Here is a 6,000-nt window from a genome sequence, read left to right as displayed (position 1 = left end):
AAACAAAATTATTTTGGGAGGGTTGGAGTAACTGAAGCAGGATTCAGAAAGGAGTGTAACAGCAGAGAAGAAGCAAATCATCTGGCAATGTGATCAGAAGGATGGCGATAGAAGGCAGTTCGCCTATGTAGAGAGAAGCTGTCTAGGAAAGAGAGCCATAAGTAGGAGGTCTGGAAGGTACCCTTGTTCAAGAAGTTAGGAAGCTGTTTAGGTGTAGTGTCACCTAACCTTGAGGTCAACAGATGGGGAAAATGCAAAGGGATGGCCTGGCCTCCTCACAGATGGGACAGGAAGAAAGTGGGAGAGAGAGAGAGAGAGAGAGAGAAAATCTCCAGTTCATATTTGGGACAGGAGGGAGGTTAAGATTAGAAGGGAAATAAAATAGCTTCTAATAAGTTGTTCCAAGTTGAACTGAGTAATGAATCTGTATACTATATTTCATGACATCTAATAAAATAAATTTTCCACTCTCATTGCCTTCCTGAGCTTGGGCCTTCTTCCACACCCCTTGCTGAGCAGGACCATTGGGGAAAACAAACAGCAAAAGTCCACAGAGCCAAGTTTGAAGTCTTAGAAGAGAATCTCCTGAGACACTGGCTGAGAAATGTAGAAAGTTGTGGCAGAAACTTTCTGGATTTTTTCCATTCTAAGATACTCTGAGCCCATTTTGTCATAGGCTTTCATGATTTGACAACTGAATGAAACATTGACTAGTTCCAAATATTAATATTGATTAATTGTTAGTTGACTAATTGACCAATAATATTGTTAGATGTGTTTGAGGATAAGAGTGCCTAGCACATATTATGCACTCAATACAAATGTAATTAAATGTATTAATTAGAATAAATTAGTGAATAACCATCTGGAGAGTACTTAGTATGACTCTGGTAAATGGCAATACAGTTATAATGACTAATTCAGCTATTGATAATGTTGCAAAAACTAGCTTGCATAAAGTATAATTTGAGTGTTTATTTTCTAATATTTTGTTGAAATAATCATGATTGGACTATTCCCATGTAGTGAAAAAGGACTTTGGAGGAATAACAGCAACAATTGCTTTAAAATATGTTGATTTTCTGGTAAAATGCTTTGAAATCATATCACTTTTCTCAAATCTACAATTCATAAGGATGAGGACGTCATTCCTCTTCCCACCAAAAAAAATCCCGTAAAGTAGATTAAATTGTATCTGATATTTTATTGATATTCAGAACTGATTGGCTAAAAATATTTCCCTAAGTTAGGCTTTCTTTGTTCTCTAAACATATTTTTAAAGAATATGCCTTAGAGATACAGGTTTGATTACCTTAAAACCTTTCCAGCTTTGTATAGCTGATGCTGGTGTTCATTCATTCAATAAAAGTATGGTCTTACTATGTTCAAAGCAGTGAGTCAAACAAGATCTGATTCCTGCTTCAAGGGGCTCTCAGTCTACCAAAAGATCAGAACATACAAACCATTAGTTAAAATAAGTATAGTGCTGTTAGGTGATGTAAGTGCTAAATTACAGTGATGTAAGTGCTATAATGATTCGCATAGGGTCTTCCGGCAACATAGGGAGGCAGATTAGTGCCATTTTTAAAAGCTTAAAGTTGGGTTTTGATGTCTGTATTTAAGTTTTCTTATTTGCTTATACCCTTCACTAGCTGTGTAATGTTGGGCAATGCTGGATGAGGCAGGATTTTACTTTATCTCTCAGAGCCTCAAGCTCCTCATCTGTAAAGTGAAGATAATAGTAGTATGCATCTCCAGAGGTGTTGTGAGGACTTAATGAGATATGTTTATAATGAAATCACTTAGAATAAAATAAGAATTCCTTAGCATTGTCTCTTAATAATTTCATCTTTCCCACCTTCTTCCTCACTGGCTTCACATCAGCCACACTTGCTCCAGGCCCTGCAGTGCTCCAAGATTTCTCTGCCTTAAGACCTCAGCACGTGCTAGATCCTTGGTTGAAACTCTCTAACACTTCAGGTCACCCCACTAATGATGACTCATGCCTGCTTTTCAGCCCAAATGCCTTTTTTCTGATCCCAAAGTGAGTATAAATCACTGCCATTTACTTTTCTGTCTTCTTTCCTAACTGCCTATTATTTTCTTATAGAGAACTTGTCATAATTCATAATTCTATATTCTTCTGTATTTATATATTTATCTTCCTCACCAGACAGCAGCTCAATGAGGGTAAGGATCGTATCTTTTTTGGCTCATCACCATAAATTCAGTTCAGCACAAAGCTTGGCACACAGGGTGAATTTTAAATACATATTTAAAGAATAAATAAATGAATGGAAACATGACTTTGCATTTAAAACATTAACACTGTGTTTGATTCTTAGTGTCTTTTAAACACCAACTTTTACCATTTCAAAAAGTAGGTATCAGGTTTAGATTGTGGGGGAGGTCAGAAAAATTTTCTTAGAAAAGATGACATTGGAAATACATTTTGAAGTCAAGTTCTTATATCCCCCATGTTTCTGGCTTTGCCCAACTGGGGTTTTCAGGCTATATCGGTATATTTTATGGTATTTCAGAAAAATTTTAGGGAAAAAAATGGCGAGTTACTTCACTTTTGAAATTGTTTGGTATAGTTTCTTCTGAAGTGTGCAAGGCATGCCCTCACATCTTTGAGGTAGGTAGCAGGAAAGATGATTATTTCTGTCTCAGAGATAGAAAATTATGTAACAAAAATCAAAGGTTAAGTCAGGCTATGTGATAGAACTTCTGGAAGAGATGAAGGATTAAAGGAGGGCAACAAAGCAATCTTTAAAGCCTACAGGTCAAGAAGACTGTTACTAAATTCCCAGCAAGTTACATGTTTGGCAGCCATGGGCTATGTGGTGGAGCTGATCCGCCCAAAATGGGTATGCGGGGAAAAGGGAGTGGTTCACATTCTAGCAGCCTGGACCCCCCAAGTGAAACTCACTAGAGTCTCATTAGGAATCAGGATGTTTCTGTCTTGGTGGGCCTTAGCCTTGATCCTGCAGACTGACATGACCTTCAGTAGGTCAAAAGAAGACTCTGATAGTCTCAAATGTTGCAAGGTGCTCATAGTCTTAATTTAGGAACATTTTTTTTTTTCCAGAAAATACTGAAGAGTTCAGATTTGAATGGCTATTTGTGGAGTTTTGTAGGAGACCATCATTCTACCACTACTTTAATATTTCAACTTTTCCAATCTAAGCTCATTTAAATAACATAAAATAACCAAAGATGATGAAGTATTTAACATCTGTTTTCCTTAAAATGAATGAAAGGCAGAAGGATTAGATCTTTTTTGGGGGAAACTCATTGAAGTTTACAACAGGAAGAAAAGGATTCTGATTTCTGTTCAAAAAAGTTTTTTTTCTGTTTTCTTTTTTTCGTTCTTCCTTGGTCTCTCACCCCTACAGTAACAATTCTCAGAAAAGGTGACAACAGAGACTGTCTATCATACCCAATTCCTCAGTTTTCTGTCTCAGCTTTGGCTGCCTTTTCCCAATCTATCTGAATGATTGGATTCAGTGTCCTTCTGGATATGAATATAGTTGTTTTCTCCTGCTTGACGTGCCAGTCTCATAGATTGAGGCTACAACTCCTTTGGGTCAACATTTCTTTAGTGTTTATTATGGGGCAAACTCTAAGCTCTAAGAATGCAAAGGCAACAAAACAAGATCACTTCCTATGAGGAACTCCAATCTACTGGGTAGGGAGAAATGCCAACAATTTGTTGCAGTGTGATAACTATTACATCATAAGCACACTTTTTATGGAAGCCCAGGATAGAAGGAGAGTAAGGCCATTAAATCATTCATTTATGGAGCAGCTACTTACGGCAAAGTCTTGCTCTGTAGCTGAGGAAGGTAAACCCTGAAAAAGAAGTTTCTTTTACTCCAGGAACTTTGCATGCTTCTATGAGAGGCAAACACATAGATAAATAACTGAAATATTATCTAATGAAATCTGTTACAGGATTTTAAAAAATAATGGAAAAAGTGCTTTGTGTCTGGGAGGACATCTATTTCAAACATTATGGGAAACTAGAAATTCTAAAACCCTTCCACACCTAAAAATGCTCAGTAAAATATTTTAATATGTATTTTTAAATGCATTGCTGAGCTGGAAACAAAGTGAAGAAAATCCTAAGAGACTGAAAAATAACACGAAAGTACAAATTCATAAAGGTAAGCCAATGGTGAAAATCAGCTGTTCTCTAAAATTATCTGATGTTTCCCCATGGCTTAGAGTGTTGGTTTTGTCACTAAATGTGGCTCATGAAGAAAGATTAAGACTGTACCAAAAGGGATATCAGATTAGAGGTAAAAAAGCTTCACTGCCCAAAATTGTAGTCAGTGAAATGGTGAACTAGAAAAATTCCTTTCTTGATCTTCACTCTGAGTAGAAGGGAAAATTCTTCTCTGAGTTGGCCATTGCAGGGATTTGGGGCCCAAATTCATGCTACTTTTGTGTTTGAGATACTGTAAGCTGAGAATTTATTTTAAAGTGACCTCATGTTGGCACTGTCCCAAAATGCTTGGAAGAAGCAAATATAAATTCTCTCTGGAAGAGTGCACCTTTTAAATCTATGCCTCAGAATTTCCACAGATAAAGTTTATGGAACATATGCTTATGATAACAAACTCGTAAAATTCAGAGAAAGAAGCAACAAAAAACATGAGTCAGTAAAAAAGAAATAAAATAAACAAACAAAAAAATGAAACACTGAGGAAACATAAAATAGCCAGATCCCAGAGACATTAGATGTCGTAATTATTGAATTAGTAAATTTAATGTGTTTAAAACAATCAAAAAGACTATTTGAAGTATGCATTTAGAACAAGAGATTTTAAAAAAAATGAATAGGCAGATTTTAAAAGGCTCAAATAGAAATTGTAGAAATAAAAATGTAATAATTGAAATGAAAAACACAATGAATATGTTAGACAACCCGTTAAACAAAGCTGAAGAGAAAATTAGTAAACCGAAAGATACCTGAAGAAGTCCAGAATGTAGCAAGAGAAACAAAGAGATAAAATATTCCAAAAGAGAAATTATGAAACATGAAAAGATGCAGTGAGACAAATGTCTAATTGGACTTCCAAAAGAAAAGCAGAGAAAAGGCAGACAAGCACTATTTGAAGTGATAAGTTCTGAGCATTGCCGAGAAATAAAAGAACTATGGATCCTTAGGAGCAGAAAGTTCAAAAAGTTCCAAGTAAATTAAATAAAAAGAAATCCAGATCAAGATATTTTGTAGTGAACTTTCTGAATACTAACAACAAACAAAAACAGATAAAAACTCTTAAAACCAGCAACTGAGTAAAAAAACAACAACAGTTTATCTATAAAAAAATAGATTGATTTTAACTTCTCACAAACAACAGTATAAACTGAAAGAGCTGAAAACAACCTTCAAGGTGTAAATACTTGTCAACCTAGTATTGTGTACTCAGCAAAATGATCTTTCAAGCTTAAGAATAACATGAAAGTGTTTTCAGGCAAACAACTCTGAGAAATTTTTGACAAATAATACACCCTAATTATGCAAGAAGGGCAAATGAACAAGAACAATTTGTATAAACAATGACAATACTGTCTAATTTTGTGGGCATAATAGTGATATAATAAAAATATTATGGTAATTAGGCTTTCTCTGATTGAATACAGATGTTAAAATTTCTAGGTTAATGATTAAAATAGTGAAGGAAGAATTTATAATTCCAAACTAGTTGTGGGTAGAAACAAGAATGAGAAAAACACAAAAATATTCAAGAAAGATGAAAAAGAAACAAAGAAGCAGAAAAAGCAGATAATTTAGAAAGCACAAAATAAAAAGTAGAAGCAAATCAAAATATGTCAGTAATCATAAAAATGCATATGGGCTAAATTTCTTTTGTTAAAGGACAAAACTACCAGACTGAGAAAGAAACAAAAATTCATCTGTGTGTTGAATTCAAGAGGCACACCTAAAACAAAAGGATTCAGAAAGGTCGAAAGTGAAAGGATAGAACAATA

The sequence above is a fragment of the Hipposideros armiger genome, unplaced genomic scaffold (assembly GCF_001890085.2).
Source record: "Hipposideros armiger isolate ML-2016 unplaced genomic scaffold, ASM189008v1 scaffold_318, whole genome shotgun sequence".
In the NCBI taxonomy this organism is placed as follows: Eukaryota; Metazoa; Chordata; class Mammalia; order Chiroptera; family Hipposideridae; genus Hipposideros; species Hipposideros armiger.
Note: the sequence above shows the minus strand (reverse complement) of the source record.